The sequence below is a fragment of the Tupaia chinensis genome, unplaced genomic scaffold (genome assembly GCF_000334495.1).
Source record: "Tupaia chinensis unplaced genomic scaffold, TupChi_1.0 Scaffold143696_1, whole genome shotgun sequence".
Classification (NCBI taxonomy): Eukaryota; Metazoa; Chordata; class Mammalia; order Scandentia; family Tupaiidae; genus Tupaia; species Tupaia belangeri.
Window position 1 is genome coordinate 196,522 of NW_006203544.1, and position 23,804 is coordinate 220,325.

The window sequence follows — 23,804 nt, forward strand, 5'->3', positions numbered from 1 at the left end:
ATATAATTGTCCGGAGTGATGTGGGGTCTGAAAAAAAGGAAAAAAAGAGGCTGGAAGTTGCAGGTGAGTAGGCAACTAATCATTTATGTAAGAGGAATCTGAAGGAGTACAGGGGGACATTTACTCAGATTTTATGGCTGAGGCAGACTAGTGCATAAGACTGTGCAAATCAGAAAAAAAAATCATCTTTCTTAATTATATTTTATGACCATCTGCTAGAAGTATGTTGTATTAAAAAATCTATTCTAACTTCAAGTAAATAATATCTCAGAGTTGTGGTGGCTGTCTTTTTAGGAAACTTAAAATTTTTGAACTGAATCATAGAAGATAGAAATTAGTAAGTTTAGAAAAGCTTTAGGTAGGAATTAGTAAATTTAAAAAGGAAAAGGAGTATATTATAGCAAAGGGTGCAAAACAAGCAGAGTCACAATGAAATAAAATACCATGGCAACACTGAAGAAATACAAGCTGTTCCATATTATTGCAGCTCGAAACACATGTTAGGGAGCAAGAAGAACTAAAATGGGGGAGATTGACAGAGCCTGGTCATGGTAGACTTGGATTATTGCCAAATTTTCTGGCTTGAGTAGATGAAAATGTCACAAGTAAAATTAACATTCATAGGAAAAGACAATAGAAGAGTAGATAATAAAACATGGTTTGGACAGGCTTATTTTAATATACATTTTTTTAAAAGAGAGATTTTTGCTATAGAGTGTGTATGCTCACTGGAGAGAAAGAGAGAGAGAGAGAGAGAGAGAGAGAGAAAACAAGAAATTACCCCCCCATGGGGTGTGGCCACACCACAACTCCTTCCCCTCTAGTCTTCTCCTGGGATCTTGGGCAAGCACACACATGCACCTGGCATGAGTTTCAAGCCTCTGGGTCTGGGAATCAAACCACCTTCGGCCACATGGGAGGCCAGTACCTTAACAACTACACCACCTACTGCCCCACAATACAATTGTTGAAACAACTGTCGCATGGGAATAAGAATACTAATTTAGATTTGTTTGAATTCTTTTTTAAAATTTATTCATTATTTTTAGTAGTATTATTCAATTTGAGTAGAGAGAGACAGAGACAGGGATGGGGGAGAATGAGAAAGGGAGCAGTCAGATCCGGGACTCGAGCTGCAGTTGGCCATGAGGGAATCTAGAGCCTTAACCACTATGCCATCTGCGGTCCCGAGCTTAGGTTTTATACATACATATGTTCTAATTCTTTTCTCTTTTTTTTGGGGGGGGGAGGGGGGTGGCTATAGAACCATAGGAATATTCTTTACTCTCTCTCTAAGTCCTTGTTTCCTGGTATGCAAAATTTAATATATTAATATTTATACTTGAATCAAGGTTTTGTGGAGATTCAACATGGCAATACATGATAAACATTAAATAAAGTATACATGTTAGTAAAGTTCAGCTATTCTCCCTTCTTCTCAGCCTTCTCTTCATCTTTTTCTTTATTGAAATAAAGATGATTGCTATTTCTCCCCCTCATTTAAAATTCATGAGGTAAGTCAGAGAAATAAATTAGGGAGATATCATAAAGTGATTCTAGAATTATGAAAGTGGGTGAGATTATTTGGAAAGTCAGTACAGTCAGAGGAGCAGTGACATTTTACAGAGCTATAGCGAATGCTAATTTTTAAGGGATGATAGAGGAAAGAAATTTCCACTAAAGCTTTGAAAATGTTCAGGCATATAATAGGCAACTCAAGAAAAAGTTTTCTGAAATTCGAATGAGGAAATTTCGGTAATAAGTAACTAGTCTTTAAACACAATAGCTAGATTTGTATAAATACTGTATGTAGCAGAAATTTATATGAATTTTCAAATGTTTAAGGGGGCAACAAAGACTAGAAAAAAATTTGCCCATGGAACTTAGCATCATGGTGCTTATTGCCAGTAAAGTTTTACTCGGTAGTTGAGGGCAGAGAGGGAAGTAGAGACCAAGCATGTCTACTCTTTAGACCAAAACGTAAAGAAAAAAATAAGTGCAGCAGTGAAAAAGAAACACTATAATAATAGGATAGACTTTTTCCTTTTTTAAATTTTTATATCTTTGGGGGGACAGAAAGAGAAGTAGAAACTGAGCATGTCTACACATTTAGACTAAAAAATAAATAAAAATATGCAGCACTGAAAGAGTAATACTAAAATACTAAGACAGACTTTCTCCTTTTAAATTTTTGTATCTTTTGGGAGGGTACATTCAAGCATATTAATTGGCTGAGCAGGAGCTAAATACTAAGAAAAAAGAAAAAGATAAAGCGAAAAATGGACGACCATTGAAGGGTAGATGTCAATGAAAACAAGGATAGGATAAAGATGAAAGAAGAAATTGTCCTCCTTGGAACAAAGGCTTTTTTTTTTTTTTTTTTCCTGAAACAGCTGATACAGGATAGGATAGAGAGAAGGACTGAAAAACTGATAGGTGAGATAAAACAGGGAAAGACATTGCTGTGAATTGCTATGAAACCAAATGTTTCCTGTGACTTCAGTTCCTCACCTACCTAAACATAATCGCCCACTGTATGAAGTTCTAAAAGTCCACTTGCTTCCAAAGGAGGTCTTCATTCAACTGGTAGAATTTGAAGATGAAAAACAGTGATATTCCACCATCTTGTCTTACATTTGTCACCTACTTAAACACTTTCAATTATAGAAGAGAAGAATTTACCACATAAAGCTGAAAGTTAATCTTAGATCTCAATTTTTGTCATGGAAGGAAAATAAATTTTACCATTTTGTTAGCATCTTATTATTTGTACATGGAAGAAAAACCAACAGACTAAGAGTGCCTGCTTGAGGCCAACTGTAATGTATGATAATTCTTCAATGATGGCTTTTATCTATTTTTGTTTTGTTTTCAGAGGACATGTGCACTCACCTGAGAGACAAAGAGACAACTCATCCTCTGTGGGAAATGGTCATGCCACTGTTGCTTTGCCTCCATCTTTCCCTCCTTCTATCTTTCATACTCTGCTCATTTCTCTCTTTTGTAGTTCTCTGTGTCACACAAACTATTTACTTTCTGATTAATTATAATAAATTAACTCTGATTAATCTTCAAGAATGAAGTTTTTGAGGGAGAAAAATGTTGGTGGCGCATAGAAAGAATGGCTTCTTGATGGAGACAAATATGAAAGATTACGAACAAAGTTTATCATCATCTCAACTTGTACCTTTTCTCTTTCCTGATAGGGAACATTCTTTTAGGAGAGTCAGTCTCTGAAACCATTATCAATTCACTACATTTATTACATTTATTTATAAAATACAGTCTTTACAGTGGCTTTCAAGTTCTACAAGATCTAGCTGGGTGGGACAGGCAGTAGGGCATCACTGTACCAAACATGAGTCATCAGAGAAGGCCCAGGGCTCAGTCCTGGATTGAACTGAACGTTCCAGTGATCCTGACTAATTAAAAGCCTCAGGAGAAATGGGATCTTCCTCTCTCTTTTTCCTTCTTTCTCTCCATCAGTCTTTAAAAAAAAAAAAAAAAAAAAATGAGCTGGCCCTAACTATCTTTCTGTTCTCTTCCTACCACTCTCCTGTCATTATCTTCGACTCTATCACTAGTCCTCTTGACGTTCCTGGATCTGTCAAGCTGCTGACCCAGGGACTTTGTCTTTGCAGTTTCCTGGACCTCCAGTGTTATTTCTTCGGATCTCATCATGTTTGGTTTTCTCATTTTCTTCAGTGCTTGTTCATATGTCACCTTATGGGTATGGCTGGCTCTGAAGCATATTCCATACATTTCCCCACCCCCAGCATGACTTGTCATATTTGCCTTACTTTGTTATTCTCCTTAGTACTTACTACTTTATAATATACATTTTTTAAAAAAGTTTTCTTCTTGATAAAATAAAAATTTTAAATACTATGATTTGGGGCTTTATTAAGCATTATATCCCAGCATGCAGTATGGGATTTCAAATGGTTAATTTTTACTGAATGAATATAAGTAAAGACTAGTAGATAAAACGATGAATTACCACATATAATTTAACGTTATTAGTAGTGTAAGTATCATTAGTGTCTTTGTGAAAGTGTAAAGCAAAAGGACAGCACTAGCATTATTGTGTGCCGAATCACAGATTATAAAGCCTTGCCACTAGCCCCAAAGAATCTTTGTGTATATTTGGGTAAAGCACCATTTTCACAAGATATATTATTATTATCTGCAAGATAGATGCCATGCTAATTATACAAATCTATTATGACTACAGTAGGAAGTAGCCCTTCCAGGGTTAGATAAGGAACCACTGTGTGTGTGTGTGTGTGTGTGTGTGTGTGTGTGTGATATATGCATGCGTATGCACACATATAGGCTCTAGTAAAAACTCAGCTAGTTCTGAGCTAGAGAATTAAAAGATAGCATATGCTATCATTTCCAAATTTAAGTTTCTTGAATTTTGAAACAAGTTATGGTGGGCAAAACAACAACTCCTCAAACAGGCACTTTTTATTTTTTTTTCTTTTTATGTTTTTGGTGTGTGAAAGGGGTAGCAATTTAAAAGAATCAAAATTTTGGAAGATAACTTGTTCCTATATTTGTGAACAATATTAAGCTGTGTCTCAAATACAAAATTAGATGGATGTGTGCCAAAAATAAAAATAAAGAATACTGAATGTAATCACTGAGAATTTGTGCTAAATAATGAAATATTAAAAAGCACTAATACTTTAAAAATGTTCAATATTCTTAGTTAAATTGTGGTTACTATAACTCTGTTACCATGAATTATGAGTTAATTTAAAATCTCTACGTGTTCTACAATGTGACACATAATGTTCTTACAAAATTTTATATTAACTACTTTCAGAAAGAAATAAATACATATATTTGCAGGTGGGATGTGGCATGGCAAGACAGGTCCAAAAGTAATGAATCAGTAAATTTAAAACTCCCCTCTATATCTCACATTTTGAGAGTGACAAAATCCCAAATTGGAAAGAGGTCTCCAGAGATACATATATCCTGCCTGGTAGCTTGAATTCAGAGTCTCTTAGATCAGAGGAAATTGAAATATCATTAATAGAGGAAAACATCTCCTGGTAGTGTGCATCAATTCAACACTTCAGTTCCCAATCCTGTAATAAACACAGATTGCTCCATTTATCACTGATCTTATTATTTAGGGTCTCGAAGCCAAAGAAATACATGTACTTCTTCTCTATTGGTTACCAAAGTAGTCATTAAAGACTTACTTTATAAAATTTGAAGTCCCATTTCAACTAAGCAATAGTATATAAGGACTATAGGTGCGGAGATAAGGATATTTTAGAAGTTCCTAGTGCCATTTACATTCCAAAATGAGACATGATTCCTGACACTTAGGTGAAAAGAAAAAATACAAATGTTTCTATAGCATTTTTCCTTTTTTTTTTTTTTTACTTTTTTTTTGGAGAGGTTTTTGCTATAGGGCGCGTGCGCTCGCCAGACAGACAGAGAGAGACAGAGAGATAGAAAGCGAGAAATCACCCCCCAGGGGGGATGGTCACGCCGCAATCCCTTCTCCTCCATTCTCCTCTTGGGATCTTGGGCACGCACGCACATGCGCCCAGCGTGAGTTCTAAGCCACCGGGTCCAAGGCGCGAACCGCGGTCGGCTACGTGGGATGGGAGTCCAATAGCCATTACGCTAACTGCTGGTTTCCTCCTTTTGTTTTTGTAAGAGTGATTTTTTTTTTTTTTTTTGCTATAGGAAGAAGAGTGTGATTACTGGAGAGACACAGAGACACAGAGACAGAAATAACTTCCCAGGGCTCATGGCCATGCCACAATCCCTTTTCCTCCATTCTCCTCTTCGGATTTTGGACACACACCCACACATATTCAGCATGAGTTTGACACTGCCAGGTATAAAACTGGAATCACAGTCAGTCATGTGGGAGTCCAGCAACGTAACTGTTACACCATCTCCTGGTCCCTCTGTAGATTTTTAATGTAAAAGAGATTGACACAAGAAATAAAATATTAGAATATCTAAAAGATGATTTTAAGTTTTATTTATAGTATTACAGTGTTAGCCAGTTTTATGTAATTGTAGCTCTTGGTAAATAATAAGATCCAATCTTTGCCTCAATTTTATGACTTACATTTTATTTCATGTAAAATTACAAAGCAGGTATAGATTTGGGGGAAATTGGATTGAAAGATATTTCTAGAAAGTACAGATCTATGACCCTCTAGACAATAAGATGAAAAGCAAAACATTAAGTAGATTACATTGTGAAAAATAGGGCAAATGATATTTTCTAAAGAGAAAGGAAATATCTAATTATGATTCTAAGTGAGACATTTTCCAATTATTTTTTCTAATTTTATTTTGATTTATTTTATATATTCGATCACTACACATCATTTAGCTTGCAAAGTGAATTTAGGCAACATGAAATATACTTCACTCCAGTTCAGTTGAGGATACTATATACATTACTATCAACAGGTAATAAACCGTTTTTGTGTCCCACAAATGTCTTGTCTCTTTATTTTATTCCCTAATTTCCCTCCCTATTCTCTCCCCCCTCCCATGCTCCTCCCACACTGTCAACAGTGTTTATAGCTATTTTCAGTGCTTTTATGTCCTCTAATCTTTCAGTCTCCACCAAAAAGTGTGAACAGTCAATATATGTTAAGTAGAGACATACAATGTCTCTTTCTTAACCTGGCTTGCTTCCCCTAGCAATAAATCTTTCATATTCAATTGACATTAAAATATTAATTCAAATTTGAGGTATTTCACAATTAAGTTCACATTAATAATTACTAACTATAAAATTATATAAATCACTTAATATTTAATGTATTATTTTATTAATGTCATTCAACTTGCTTTATAGTGTGCTTTATTTTTTGGGAGAAAAAAGTATTGACACATGAAGAGAATTAAAAAATAGCTATTCTACCAGTTAACTTTCGTTGTGTCCACCTCAAAGATCAATGAGATGCATTTAAAAAATTGTATTTCTGGAGGGACCAGCAGTTAGCATAATGGCTATGTCGCAGGACTCCCATGTAGTCAATCATAGTTTGAGTTCCAGACCCAGTGGCTTAAACTCACTCTAGGCGCGTGTGAGTGCTTGCCCGATACTGAGAGGAGAATGGAGAAGAAGGAATTGTGGTGTGGGCATCCCCCCTGGGGGGTGATTTCTCACTTTCTGTCTCTCTCTCTGTCTTTTAAAAAAAAAAAAAAATTTGTATTTCTCATGTGTCTGAAACATTCAGTTAATATAGGCAGGACTTTGTTTTTTCTCAGCTGGGGTCACCCATTCGTCTACTGTTTGTGCTGTCTTTCTTCTTCCCTCTGGGACCAGTGGACTAGTTTAGATATATCCCTCTCATTGCAATGACAGAGGACCAGCAGGAAATGGAAATATGCAGGGTCCCTTGAGGGCTCTGAAGTGGCACACTGCCACATCTAACTCATTTAACTGACAAAAGCAAATGAACTGAGACTGGTAAGGACTCCAAAAACTCTTCATTGAGGAAAGAAAGAATTAGATCGAATTGAATTGAAAAATTGAAGCTATCGATGGAATCAATCATTGTCTCTATAATTACTTTTGCAGAAATAATTCACTGAGTTATCAGAATTACCTATAAAAAATGCTCTACCAAAAAATATATTAATTAGCTCACACAATAAATGTCAGCATCAATGTGAGGGTCAGTAATGTTATTAAAGAGCCAGGATCTTCCTTTCCTTCTACTCAAATACCCGAAAAATTTCGCAATGTCTTCTCCACAATGTGGTCACTGGGGCTCCAAGCATCAGTGTTCATATATGTTCATATATGCAAATGCCCCAAACAAGAAGGAAGAGGAGGGAATCAAAGGGTCACTCTGTTTTATTTTTCTCAGAAGACCCTAGAAGGCTTTATGCTTTATCACCAAGAACTGAGATAATTGGCCATAGGTAGACTGATTACCTGATAGGGAAAGGAACTCTCATGACTAAATTAGTCTTAATGTAGTTGTCCTCTGGACACAAGGCCATACATTCAAAATAGAAACATGACGTTGGGTGTGCAACTAACAATGTCATAGCAGAGTAGTGACTGAGAATAACTGTGCCTGTAACATGATTTAAATATCTACCTTAATCCTGTATGTAATATTTTTATTTTGGGACTCAGTGCATGTCATTGGAAAATTAGCGTTTGTTGATTACAATGATTTATTATCTTTGGAGTGTTCCTATCATCCCTATCATCTAAGAAGTGCTTGATGAATATTTTTTTTCATATAAAAGATTCTAACTGTATTTTTTAAATTCAGTGCATTCCAATAGTTATTCTCAGAATGTAGCTTTTATTTATATGAAGAGAAAAATACCTGACATACTAGTCTTAATTTTCACACAGAATATGTACTTGGATAGAGCTTTCCCTTTATGCTTCTGAAAATATCCTCAGATTTTGCAACTGTTAGGTGGTAACATTTGAAATCCTTGGCATTATTTTTTGTCTGTAAAGAAGACAGAAAATAGATATGATGCTGAGGTAGCTGTACAATATCCCTTTTTAAAATAAGGACAGATTTGCTGAGGGGTTCTCACAGGTATTATTCTTATCAGTGTTCTTCAGGATTCTCTGATTAGCATGTTCTTAATTATTTGTGTGATGTAATACATTAAGTAGACATCTAGAGGATGTACTTAACAAATAAGCTTAGTCAATAAGGGTCAGATCAGAGTCAGTCACTTTGCATAGAATATATGTCAGCTACTTTCTTAAAAGTTACATGTCTTATCATTTCAATTGAGCCTGTTTGTGCACAGCATAACATATTGAGTTAAGTTTGAAATATGCCCTCATAATTGTTACTATTTTTAAAATGTAATCTCATAAAATAAATTCCATAAAATTACAAATTATTTTATTTGAATGTAATTTGCTCAGATATACACATTTTTCTCAAATTGTTATGACTATATAAGTGAGAAGGGAATATAAAGATATTAATAGCTAGCATATCTGCATAAGTTGCTGATAAGGCCTTCCATGACTCAACACTTTCCTCTGGTGTTAAAGATACTACACTTATTTGTATATTAAATATTTACTCCTTCACCACATTTACTGAACTCCTACTTTATGCTAGGAACAGAAAAACATTTTTGGAGCTAAGTTTATAGCATTTGATGGCATAGAAATAAAAGTTTAAATTTCCACAGTCTTATAACCTAATGCAGGAAAAAGAAAATAAATAAATATATAAGTATAAATTATGTGAGCTGCTAATACAAGTAACATAAGTAAACAATGTAGGGCCAGCTGGTGGTATGGTGATTAAAAAGGCTAGATTCCACATTATTGACTGCAGTTTGAGTCCCGGATCTGGCAACTTGAGAAGCACGCCAGGCAAGCATGTGTACATGCCTAGAATCCTGATGGCAGGAAGGGATGCAGAAGGGATTGTGATCATTCCTCATGGGTGGATGTTTTGTTTTACTCCTTTCTGTCTGTGTGTCTCTCTGGTGAGTGTACACACCTGCTGGCAAAATTATAAAAAAAAGAAAAAAAAAAGGAAGAAAGGAGAAAGAGAGAAAGAGAAAGAAGAAAGAAAGAAAAAGAAGAAAGGAAAAGAAAGGATATAGAATAAAGTTGAAAGATAGTGATGGAAGTTGTTACTTTATCTTCTCTTTTGCTTTTGTGATTATTCTTTGCTTTAGAATCATAACATGCATGAAACACCATATTTGGAAAAATGTATGTATAGTTTAAAGGACAATGATAAAACAAACCTACATAGTCATTACACAGGCCAGAAACTAAACATTCAAGGAGTCCCAGAATCTCCAAAGTAGCCTTTCCTAGGTGTGTTCCTTTCTTTCCCCTGAAGAGGAACCTATAATCTTGAATCCCCTTAAAGAATAAAGGTGTATGACTTTAAAAAAACATTTTCTAAAAAAGGAATGCTATCATATATATTTGTGCATATGTGTGTGAACTCTTATTTTGTTCAGTAAAATATTTGGGATCCAATCATATTATTATATGTATCAGTAGAACATTCATTTACATGTGGTTCAGTATTCCATTACATAAGTTTTTAGCAATTCATTCTGGTTTAAACATTGCCAGAAGCTTCAATTAAATCAACTTCCTACCATCTGTAGATGATTTAAAAAATAATTACAACATGGAAGTATTGGAGAGAAAAAAATGTTTGCAGCTATTGAAAGGTATAGATAATTGGAAGCAAGAAATGGTTCTGCATGAGTCGTTTCATTTGTTTTTGCATCTTTTAGTTCAAGGACTAGCCCAGGCAGGACCACTGGATAAAATTCTTATTAGAAAATCTTTTACTTTTCGGGCCCAAGAATCAGAGAACAGAGTTTGGGAAAGTCACAGCTTTCCCAAACTGGAAAAGAGAAAACTAGAAAAAGAAGCACAAAATTTTATAGATAAATTTTATGAATCTCTAACGACCCCTGAGCCATGAAAGCATGGAATGAAATAAAAAAATTGGTAAGAATTAAAATAAGTGAGTGAAAATTGAGGGGAAATAGATGAAAGTGCAGAGATTCCATAGTTTGAATCCAAGTAAGTTCTTGCTAAATGAGAAAAAACAAACAAACAAAAAAAACCTGTTGCTTTCAGAGAGATACAAATATGAGTCCCTAAAACATATCACTTATATTGTCCAGGACACAATTCAAAATTACTCATATACTAAGAAGCAGAAAAAAATAGTCATTTAAGGGAAAATACAATAAACAAAAACTTAAAAGGAATAATCCATATGCTGGGATTAACAGACCAAGACTTTTAAAAATATAATCCAAACATTGCTTAAAGAAATAAATAAAAATGTATTTGTAATAAATTAACAACAAAAATATCTTTCAGTTAAGAAATAAAAATTATAAAATGAGCCATCTGAAAATTCTAGAATGGTAAAACAATGACATCCAAAATATACAAAATGAGCACAAGGTTAGAATGATGAAAGATAATGCAAGTGATTGAAATGGTAGGCTGTTGAAAATTATTCACTTTGGAAAATAAATAAATAATAGATTTTTAAAAATTAGGAACCTAAGACACCTGTCCAGCGGTAACAAAAATTCGAACATACAAGCATTTGGACTATCACAACACTGAGTAGTTCCCTGTATAATTATACTTAGTCTTTATGAGAAATTTGGGTATTATTTTTAGATTTGGGAGGTGGCGACTAAGATAAAAGTATTGGAGGGCCAAAGATTAAATAAGAAGATTAAAGTCATTTAGCTAATAAAAGTCAGAGCCAGGATTTGAACTTTGATCTACTTGACTCTAAAGTCCATTATTTTTTCATCTCTATGCTTTAGTGCTCTTTTGGTGAATAAAAATCTTTAAAAAACAGAATTTTAAATTACAACTTAAATATAAAGATTGAAACAAAGAATGCCTCTTTTCCTTGATAAGAGATTCATTATGTGTGCTTTATGAAAAACAGGTAAAAGCAGTACCTAGTAATTACAGAGACCATGATGTTCATTGAGTTTTTCTTCAAAAATGTTTTTAATTTTTCTTAATTGACAGAGGAAATGCATGCTCATCAGAGAAAGAGATCGAGAGAGAGGAAAAGATGGAGAAAGCATCCTTCCAGTGGGATATGATTATGCCACAGTCCCTTCTTTTCCATATAGGGATTTTGGGCATGCGTGACATATGCCTGGCATGTTTTCCAAGCCATTGGGACCAAGATTTAAAAGATGGTACGCCATGTGAGTTCCAGATATTTAACTATTAGGCCACTAGGCAGCCCTACACTGGATTCTATATATGATCTTAGTCAACCATTATGGTAGACTTAGGGTGTAAATGCTATTTTTAAATATATTTAATGAAAGCAAGGATCATGTGATGACTTGTTACCAAAGGAGGATTCCAGATTTTATTCTAGGTTGGTTGAGAAACCACTGAAGTTTTGATCAGAGTAGTGATATTATCTCTTAAGTTATAAAGTATCACTGGTGGAGGTGGGAGGAAGAATTGATTTAGATAGGTCAGAAAAGACATGGAGACTGAATAGGAGATGATGTTTGCACTCCAGGTTGAAGATGGTAGTGTTTAGACTGGGGACAAAAGTTAAATTCAAAGTCACTTCCAACTGGATTTGTTGATGATTTTAAATGAAGGTTGTAAAATAAATATAATTTAATGATATCACAAGATTTGGGCCTTAGCAATTGGGTAAATGGGGATGCTGAGAGGATGAACACCAGTAATGAGAAAGTCTGAAGAAAATGCAAGAGATTAATTATGGACGCATTTGTTTTTAGATAAATACCCTAGAAAACATACTAGTTCTTTAAATATTAAATTATTTGCTACGTAAGCTGTTTATAAAACAGGATATACTGATTAACAAATCTAGAAATATTTTACCACAGATATTTGAAAACTTATTTTCCATCTAAGGCGGTAATTCTACTATTTTTTGATATTATGGGGAAAAAGTGCGGTTTATCAGGCAATTCAAGCTGCTATAAGAAAGTACCACGGTGTGGCAGGGGCAAGGAAGCTCTCTAATGCTTCTCTTATAAGAACTCTATTCATGGGACCAGCAGTTAGTGTAATGGTTGTGTCACTGCACTCCCATGTAGTCAGCCATGGTTCAAGTCCCGGACCTGGTGGCTTAAACTCATGCCGGGTGCATGTGCGTGAGTGCCCAAGATCCCAAGAGAATGAAGGAGAAGGGATTGCAGCGTGGCCATGCCCCCTGGGGGTGACTTCTCGCTTTCTGTCTCTCTCTGTCTGTCTGGCATGCGCATGCGCCCTATAGCAAAAACCTCCCTCCCCCAAAAAAGAACTCTATTCCTATTAATGAGGGCCTGCCAGCTCCCTGACGGCCCCATATCCTAATACCATAATCTTAGAAGTTAGGGTTTCAGCATGCAAATATGTAGGAGATACAAACATTCAGACCATAGCATGGGGAAAAGGAATATGCCTAGGAATTACTAATCTTCTTATATTTCATTGTATTTTGCTTTATTTTATTGTGTTTTATTTTATTGTGCATCTCAGATATTAAGTTTTACACATATTGAAGTTCCATGTCAACCCTACAACAAGCATTTCTATTGCCATCATTTACCCAACAACGCACATCCACTTTGTGTCTCTTGTATTTCAGTCATTCTTATGTTACACACTTCTCCATTAATATTATATATGTTATGGTGATCTGTGATCAGTGAACTTTGATGTTTTACTATTGTCATTGTTTTGGGGCATTATGAACCACACTTGTATAAGACAGCAAACTCAAGCGATTAATGTGTAAATTCTGAGAGCTCTACTGGTAAGCTTTTACTCTGTCTCTCCCTTTCACTTCAGACTGCTCTATCCCATTGACACAAAAGTACCAAAATTAGGCCAATTAATAAACCTACAATGACCTCCAAGCATATGGATGAGTCTTCTGTCTCTAACTTTAAATCAAAAGCTGGAAGTGATGATACTGAGTGAGGAAGGCATATTGAAAGTTGTGATAGAACAAAAGCCAGAGCTCCTGTGCCAAACAGCCAAGTTGAGAATACAAAGTAAAATTTCTTGAATGGAATGAAAAGTGTGACTCCTGTGAACTCATGATTGGAAAAACAAAATTAACCCTTCTTGCTGACATGTCAAAAGTTATAAGGTACAGATAAAAGATCAAACTAGCACAGTATTTCCTTAAGCCAACACCTAATTTCCTTCAATGCTGTGAAAGCCGAGAGACTTAATGAGGCTGAAGAAGAAAAGTTTTAAGTTAATAGAGGTTAGTTGATGAAGTTTAAGAAAAGAAGCCAAGATTATAGCACAAAAGTGCAGGGGAGTGCTGATGTAGAAGCTGTAGCAATTTTTCCAGAATATTAGTCTTAGGAAATTGATGAAGGTGGCTACACAGAAGATGGATTTTTAATATAGACATACCAGTCTTCTATTGGAAGATGATGCCATCTAAGTCTTTTTATTAGCTAGAGAAGTTAATGGCTGGCTTTCTAAGCTTCAAAGGATATTGTGACTCTCTTGTTAGGCGCGAATACATCTGGTGACTTTCAGTTGAAGCCAATGTTCATTTCCCAGTCCAAAAGTTCTAGGGCTCTTAAGAATTAGGCTAAATCTACTCTTTGTATATTTTAAAAATGGAAAAATAAAGCCTGAGTCATGACACATCTGTTCATATATAGTTTTTTGAATATTTAAAGGACTATGAGCCTTTGAAAATGTTTAATCTATATTATGCATTATTATACATGATTTGAAGAAATGTACCTACAATATTATGTAAGACATAAAGACATAGATTCAAAATACAATCAATTAAAATATTAAAATGCAAGCTATTTCACTTCATTGTTTAACAAAAGGTATGGCTATATGAAGGATTCTCAAATGATATACATTAAAATGTTTTTGACATAGGCTGTAGGGGAGATTTAGGATGAATTAAATTTTGATGGAGCTTTCTGCAAATATCAATTATAAATAAATTTGATGAAAAAGTGAAATTCTACCACTTGAGATATATCATTAAAGTGACATAATGTCAAGGAAATTGAACTTGGAGTCAAAGACAAACTTTATTACAGCTTCACAACTATAATCGTTCTATATGAACCTTAGTATTCTCATCGTAAATGATGTGTCCCATAAATTCAAGTCAAATGATGAATCACATAGAATACTTTATTAAGAAATTTATTTTTTGCTTTCCAACACGGCTTAAGGTAATTTATGCCCCCATTTTCCACCTGAGAAAGCTAAATTTCATCAAAGCTAATGATCATGTTCATGTCTACATAGCTAATAGGGGAGCACAGCCAGAATTGGAAACCAGATTAGTGTGACTTGAGAGCTGCAGGTTTTGCTGACTTTATTCACATTGTCTCTGTAATGACAGTGAGTTGGAAGACATAAATGGAATAAGACAATAGTTATACTTGTTACAGAGTAATAGAAGTGAGATAAGAAGTAGTTAGAAGAATAGTCACAGATAGAGACTTAAAACAAGTTTATTCTTGAAAGTAAAAGAGAAAAATGATATAAGATGATAAGGGACTAAGTATTGCTCAAGAAAATAATCCTGAAGAATTTCTGACTCTCTGTCATTATAGAGACAATCTGAATAAAGTCAATTAAAAAACTAAAGTAACCAGGGGCAGGCAGGTGGTATAGTGGTTAAGATGCAGGACTCCCATGTGGTCAGCTATGGTTTGAGTTCTGGACCTGGTGACTTGAAATTCATGCTGGGCACATGTGCTTGCATGTCCAAAATTCCAGAAGAAGAATGGAGAAGGGACTGTGTCCTGATCCACAGGACAGTCAAACAGTAACCTGGGGGAGGGAGTGAGAAAAGGGACACACACACAGACACACAGAGTGGAGACAAGAGGAGGTGCTGATCAAGTCTCGTTTATTGAGGAAGAATGGCAAGTTTATATACAGGCTGGTGGGCATTGATTGGTTGCCCGAAATGCAAATAAGGTATTACAGCATGGACCAATCATTAGTGTCCCAGAAGCTGCCCTAAATGCAAATGAGGGATTCTAGTTCAACCAATAGACGAGTATCCTGCAATTGCAAACAGGCGTCCAGACAATGAGAGGCACATTATCTCTTCCATTGCCTAGAAACCTATCCACCCAGGGGGGAAGAACAGTTGGTTACATGGTTTCTGGGAAATGGTTTGCTCAGTGAGGAAATGAAAGTGAAACCCAAAGGTTTCTAAGATGTCAGATAGCTCTTAAGATTGCTCCCATATGCAGTGCCCTCCACAGGATTGTGGCGTGACCATCTCCTGGTGGGTGATTTCTTGCTTTCTGTCTACCTGATAAGCATATATGCCCTATAGCAAAAATCTCTCAAAAACCAAAACCAAAACAAAAAGAACACTTAAAATACCTACTGTTGAGCAACTAAAGAATTAATTAAAATGTACAAGTATGAAAAATAATATGGATTTAGATTTGGATTGTTCACATCATTATATTCAATTTACTCAGATTCAAGTGCTGTGGCACTGTCTGTCCAGAAGGAGATCAAATTTTGTTTCTTGAGTCTTTATTCCATCTCCACTCTTAAATTCCTTTTACTTCATCTAACTTAGGCTGGGCTCTCACTTTTCACTTTCTTCCAAAATAATAAAAAATGCTACTCTTTTGGGGGAGAGGGCGTTGAGAAGTGATCTCACCATGTTGCCCAAGAGCACAATTTTTTACTGTCTGGCCAGATAAGTCCTTTCTAAACTGGGTGAAGTTTCCATTTTAACCCAATTTAATCATCCTCTACCTTTGTTTGATCACTCGAGGAATACCTTCAAATAAACACTAAAAGCACCAAACATATTCAGAAATAAGAACTATCAAAATTTTACAGCTTGTATAAATCATATACATGAAAAACAACTCGGTTGTAAAAGTTTTAAAATATATTTTTAGGATTTGAAAAGTCACAATATCAAAAAAAAAATTCACAGTAAGTTAGATTTGTGGCAATCCATTGTAGTAAGAAGTTAAGGCTCTCCAACAATTCTGTGGAACCATGATCTTGAAAATTATACATTCTTTTTCTCTTCTAATCTTTTGAGAGGTCCTCACCTCACATTCACTGATTAAAAGACATGAAGTAATCCATCTCCTTGGAGTATCTATAAAACAGAATGAGTAATGCTCTTTTTAAATTAGTGATAGGTGAATCACAAAGCTTTGAGAGGTTGAGTTTCTTTTCCTCATGTGAACTTTCTTTGATGAAGAAATAAGACTAGAAAATATATGAGAATGCATTACCTCTTGGGAGATCTAGTACTTCTGTTACAGTCTCTAGCTTTATGGTGTTTAAAAATATTTTTAAAAGTTTATTCACATTGACCCAGTCACAATATTTTCTCTTATAAAGAAATCTAAAAAATGAAAAATAAAAATATTTTATTTTATTTATTTTATTTGGTTCTCTCACAAAGTTACCCAATCTTTATCATTTTTAAGATGTTTAGGAAAAAGACAATTTTATATTTCAGCTCTGGATAGTACAACAAAAGTGACATCCAATTATTTCCTAAATGAGAACTGAATATATGTATAAATAAAATATAAAAGGAAAGTAGAAAGAAGTGGTAGAAATTTTTCTAGCTACCCTTGGAGAAGCACGGTTTTCCTTTCTATACTCAATTACTAACTACACAGAAATCGATAATAAACTTTTTTGGACAAAAGAAATTGTTCTATACCATGTATTATTAATCAGTCAATTAATGTACCAATCCTTTTGCCAGTAATTCTGTCTTTATTTATCAAACACTTTTTTTTATAATTTTGTAAAACTTGTAAATCATTTGATTAAGTGTCTTAATTTAGGCTGCTATAAGAAATTATTATAGGCTGAGTGGTATAAAGAACTTACATTTATTTTTCACAGTTCTAGGAGCTGGAAAGTCTATGTTTGATGCAATAGCAGGCCTGGTGTCTTATGTGAGCTCTTTTCCTTGCTTGTAGGCAGTAAACTTTCTCCTGATACCCTTGCATGGTGGGATGTAGAGAGCAAAAACAATTTTTCTTGTCTTTTTCTTTTTTTGTGTCTTTGCTTATAAAGGTACTAATTCTATTCACGAGGACTCTGTGTTCATGATCTAATTACCTTCCATAAACCTCACCTCTTAAAATCAATCATAACGGGGGTTAGGATTTGAATATATAAGTGGAATGGGGGCAAAAATATTCAGTTTATAATAGTAAAGAAAACCACCATAAAAAGAAAAAAATTCTAAGAGAATTTAAAAAGCTATAAAATAATGGAATATTGTCATAGTTGCACATAAAGCTTTGAAAGCGTGTGAATAGATGAGAAAAATTTCTATGAGATTAAAAAAATGTATTTATATTTGGAACACTACATAGGGAAGAATATCTTACTAATTTTAACATAACCTAACTGCTTCAATTCCTTCCTTCTTTACCTTTTTATTATTTGTTACCTGAATACCTATAACCTAAATCAAATGACAGCTAACACAAATCTTATTCAGATAATTTGAACTGTATTCCTTCCAAGAAATCTCAATAATTCTGTAATAATGCATGTGGAGCTTATGATTCTTTTGCATCTTCAGATTTTACTTCTTAAAGTGAAGTGCTATAGTCTGAAAAGATTCAAGACTTTCTTTAGGTCTTCCATTATAGTCAAAGCCCACTGATAGCATTATTGTAGTAATACTTTACTGTAATCATTTCTTCAAATATATAACTTCTATTAGACTATAATTCCCTTAGGGTCAGAATCAAAAGTTAATGATATTTATGTCTTCTAGATATGTTTTAAATGAATATAAAAAAATTAGGGAGTTGGTTAGAATATTCAGACTTGAATTTTTACTTCTCTCTTTCCTCCAATTTAAGTTATATTGAGTTAATTATACTCAGTTATGAATTTATTTCAGGATTGAGTTAAGTTTTAAAGCATTGCTAGACAATAGGAAAAAGTCTTAAATTAAGTTTTATGATATGCGTCTTCATGAGATTACATAATTATTTTCTAAAAGGTAATTAAAACTATTTGTCTTAATTCTAAAATAAAATATGTAATCTCTCTCTTTATAATTTCTCTAGTTATTATTTTTTTTCTTATTCTACCATACTGGTATAACTAAGGTCATTTCTTAAACAGGTTAAGATTGTTTCTATTACTTAAAAATCAGAGTGAAAATGGTTAGATTGTGGCATAGTGGTTAAATAGGAAGCCCTGTGAGGCTGGCCAAGATAGAAAAGGTCTGGGTTCACTTTAGAGACCTCCAAGAATATGCCAGACATGAGTAAGCCAGCCAATGATCTGGGTCTGGCTGAAGCTGAGGGTGGATCTTGGCATCGATAGCCTGATAGGTAAGTTGACAATATCTCTTTCGCTTTCTCTCTCTCTCTGCAAAAAGGAATAAAACTTCAAAAAAAATCATACTATGACACAGAATACTTAACTGATTAGTAGACTCCATTGTTATTTTAGAGCCCAGTTTGTGTTTTTCACAAAAATCATAAATCGGAATGTGTTTTAAAAATATCTCAACATACTGATTTTATTTCCTTTTCATACAGACCTAGTAGTGGGATTGCCAGATCTTATGGTAGCTCTATTTTTAATTCTTTTGAGGAACCTCAGTACTATTTCCTACGTCTCTACTAATTTACATTCTTATCAACAATATACAACAGTCTTATTTCTCCACAACTTTGCCCATGTTTGCTATCATCCATCATAGATAAGTATATATTTCTAACAAATTACTTAGATCTAATGTCTTTAATCAAAGCTTTGATGAAATTAGTTTGGCATGATTTTTCCTAAGGAGTACTGTGCAGGTTTTGCTTCAGAACAAAAATATACTACCCAGTGAGATTACTGGCATGTTTCTAGGATGTCCAGCTGAGAAAACTGTCTTATTAATGACATTCCAACTATATTATTATAGATGGAATTCTTGTGATCCCATGACATATCTAGAGGACTAATGGAATGAGAGAAGTTAATAAATGCTCAGAGATGGTAGAGAATTTTTAAAAACTGAAAAAGGAGTCTTATTTGCATACTATATTTTGCATGCAATTTAGATTTAAATAAGAGTTTCCAAAATGTCTTTTAAGCATTGCTGACTGTTGAATAAATAAAAACATTTTAAAAAATACTTTTTTTTATATGCTCTTCATTTTATGACCACTTCTACATTTGAGCAAGTGATATAGAATCCTGGTAAAAATGGTCTCTGTGGAACCAGCAGTTAGCATAATAGCTATGTCGCTGGATTCCCATGTAGTCGACTGCGGTTCGCGTCCCGGACCCGATGGCTTAAAACTCACGCCGGGCGCGTGTGCGTGCGTGCCCAAGATCCCGAGAGGAGAATGGAGGAGAAGGAATTGCGGCGTGACCATCCTCCCTGGGGAGTGATTTCTCACTTTCTGTCTCTATGTCTCTCTCTGTCTGTCTGGTGAGCGCACACGCCCTATAGCGAAAACCTCTCAAAAAAAAAAAAAATGGTCTCTGTAGTAAGAGTTTATTTTATGTAATAAATTTAAGAGAGGTGAGAACCCAGGTTGGTTTAGCCACATCACAATCTCATCAAGGATTCAGGCTTTAATTTTTGTTTTTACTCTATACTCCTTAGGATTGCTTCTCAATAGGGCAAAGTGGAGTGTCTGACCTTTATTTTCATTTTGCTTGCATAGATCACACCATAGATAACTGCTATGAACAAAATCCATACTTCTAGGGCTCCATTTATATGAAATTCTAGAAAAAAACAAATTATAGAAACAGAATTCAGATCAATGGTTGTCAAGAAACAAGGATGGGGGGGAACCAGCAGTTAGCGTAATGGCTATGTCGCTGGACTCCCACGTAGTCGACCGCGGTTCGTGTCCCGGACCCGGTGGCTTAAAACTCACGCCGGGCGCGTGTGCATGCGTGCCCAAGATCCCGAGAGGAGAATGGAGGAGAAGGGATTGCGGCGTGACCATCCCCCCTGGGGGGTGATTTCTCGCTTTCTGTCTCTATGTCTCTCTCTGTCTGTCTGGCGAGCACACGCGCCCTATAGTGAAAAAAAAAAAAAGAAAAAGAAAAAGAAATAAGGATGGGGGAAGAGAATGCACACCAATTAATATGAAACTTTTTGGTATGGTAGAACTATTTTATATTTGATTATATTGTTTTTCAAACTTTTAAAACTATACACACACACATATATATATAAATAAATATGGGGGAATTTCAGGATATGTAAATTATAACTCAGTAAAGCTGACCTTAATGAATAAAAAAAGTGTTCAATTTAATTTTAACAGGTAGTCACTGAAATTCTTAAATAAATCTAATCTAAATAAGCTAATCACACTATGCACATATACTGTTTCTCGAACCCTCCTATTAAACCTATATAGAGTGACCTGAGAGCACAAAATTGGCAATTCATTCTATTCCAATCCAATTGCAAAGAAAATTCTGAAAATTATGACAGGGCACTCGGTCTTGCTCAATTTTATCAAAGATAATTAATACAAATATATTATTTGAGTAATATAAAATAAAACATAAGTACAAAATAATTTTATAGTCATGAAAAAAAAATTTAAAATTAGAATATATGTATATACAAATTTTTATGAGATTTTTGAAAAGTAAATGATTCATGAATGTCCTCTTTCAGAGAAAAAAGAAGATATGAAGAAAGAAGTTTATTTAAATTTTTAAAATAATTATAAAGTTACTGAAGAGACATATTTACATCGAGAAAATGAAATAAATATACTAATAGTTTTTCATTTTTCCTTTTGTTTTCAATCAAAAAAAATCTAATATTACTAATCTCCTAATGAGATAAAAACTCCTCAATAATTTTTCCTGTATAGTAAATCAATTTGTTAAAGGACATATGAAATTTCTTTGTAACATAACAGTAAAATTTGAAGACGCAATTGAAAGTTTTAACAGGCTAAAGTAGGTAATTTTACCATAGTTTTGGGCTATCAATAAATATTTGTGTGTGTGTATACACATAATATTTGCTAATATTTTTTAATAAATATACACACACTGTGTGTGTGTGTGTGTGTGTGTAAAGAAGAAATAGAAAGACCTGAGGATGATAGAAATCTAAATATTAAATAACATTATAGGGAGGAAAATGTGAATACTTGGTATAAAGGAAGAAGATTTGAAGAAGAAATCATAAATTTTTAAAGTATTTGGATTGTCCTGAAGGTAGAATTTGGCTCAATGATGAGATTCACTCAAAATATGGAACAACTTTCTATCTGATTAAAAATAGAAGAATCATTCTATCAACTGAAAATTTCTAGCAAAAAATGTAAGATAATTGCATGTATACTCTAACGAGGGCTTCTGCAACTGTTGAAAAGTTAAACTAAGATGATACTTTCTAATTATAGTGCTTTTTAAGAATTCTAATACGGTAAGCATTGATAACGAAATATAAAGAATACATGAAATTTTTTCCTCAGTAGAAAAACAGGTAGAGGAAAAAAAATTCTATTATAAATGATAGAGACTTCAAAGATTTAGTTACATTGCTATTTAAACCCTATTTTCTATTTACACAGGAGAATAAAAGTTGATCAAACCCTGTTCATGTTTATTTAGTTAAAGCAACAACTAAATGCTTACTATCTCTAGCTCAAACCCAATTTGACTTTTATTATCCCAAAGAAAATCATAGATTCTCAATATATTATAGGTTTCCTCTTCATTTTCAATAATAGTGAAGAGCACTTATTGTATTAGAAAGTAATGGCCAACTGCCAGAACAATCTGTTGATAATTCATAAAGAAAGACCCAGTTTATACCTAGGAAAAAAATGACACTGAAGTCTTTTCCAAGAGAATATAACAGATGAATGTGGCAGAACTCCTAATAAATTACAACAAATGGAAGAAGCTTACATCACCTCTTCCTTCCAAATTGAATTGAATATGCTAAGTCCACACCAAGAAAAGTAAAGGTATATAAAGTAACCCACACATTAAAGTGAAGACATCCACTTCTCATAACAGATATTCCAAAGCTTTCATGTGCTATCTATAGATAATGAAGGAATAAATTCATTTTTAAAGACACAAAGAAAAGTATGGGACTAGCAGATGGCAAAATGGTTACATTGTTAGACTCTCACATCACCAACTGCGGTTCCAGTCTCAACATGGTGACTTGAAACTTTTGCCCAAATCCTGAAAGGGGAATGGTGAAGAGATTGAGGCATGGCCATCCTCCCTGGGGGTGATTTTTTGCTTTCTGTCTGTCTCTGTCTCTCTGGAGAGTGCATGTGTACTATATCAAAAATCTCTTTGAAAAAATATAATAATAGTATGGAAGAACAAAAGGTTACTGTAGATATGGTCATAATTTGAAAAGTCATGATACCAAAATAATACTGGGACTCAAAGAACCATGTGAAATCTCAAGTTGACTCAAGTATCACCCATGCCCAACTTTCAAGAATCAGTTTCTGTCAGCATGTATTTTTAGAGAGTTGACTTTGACATAGTTTTTCTTTTTTCCATCTGTGATTTATTCCCATATATGTCTATTCTCACAAGATTCATCAAATCCTATTAAAATTTCCCCTATCTACCATGTGTGATTGAAAGGAATATTAAAATTCAGTCTTTTCAGTATAATGTTGCTGCCACTTCCTGGCCACATTGACCTTTACTGCCTATATTGACATGAGGAGTCCCAGCAAGAAGCAGATAGTTTTGGTAGCATGAGGAAAGCTTAATAAGGAATTATTTATTAATACTATTCTTTTTTTTTTAAGAGGTTTTTGCTATTAGGAGCATGCGTTTGCCAGAAAGAGAAAGAGACAGAGAGACAGAAAGCATGAAATTACCTCCCAGGGGGGATGACTATACTGCAATTCTTTCTCCTCCATTCTCCTCTTGTGACCCTGGGCACACATGCACATGTGCCCAGCATGAGTTTAAGCCACTGGGTCTGGGACTCGAACCGCAGTCGACTACATGGGAGTCCAGCAACATAGGCCTCTATATCTTCATAGAAATATCTTCATTCATGAGTTTTCACTCTTTTCAGTCTTCTCCAAGAATTTTTAATTTTCCAGAATTATATTTATGTCATAAATATACATATTGCTATAGATTTTCATGAGGCACTGACAATAGGACACATTTTCACAAGGAACAAAATAATCATCAACTTCCAAGTTTTAAATGTGTTTAAACTTATGTTTACTGTCACATAATACACTGTCCTAAAATATGTGTTTATTTCTTAGTTTTCAATAGGCATTAGGTATGA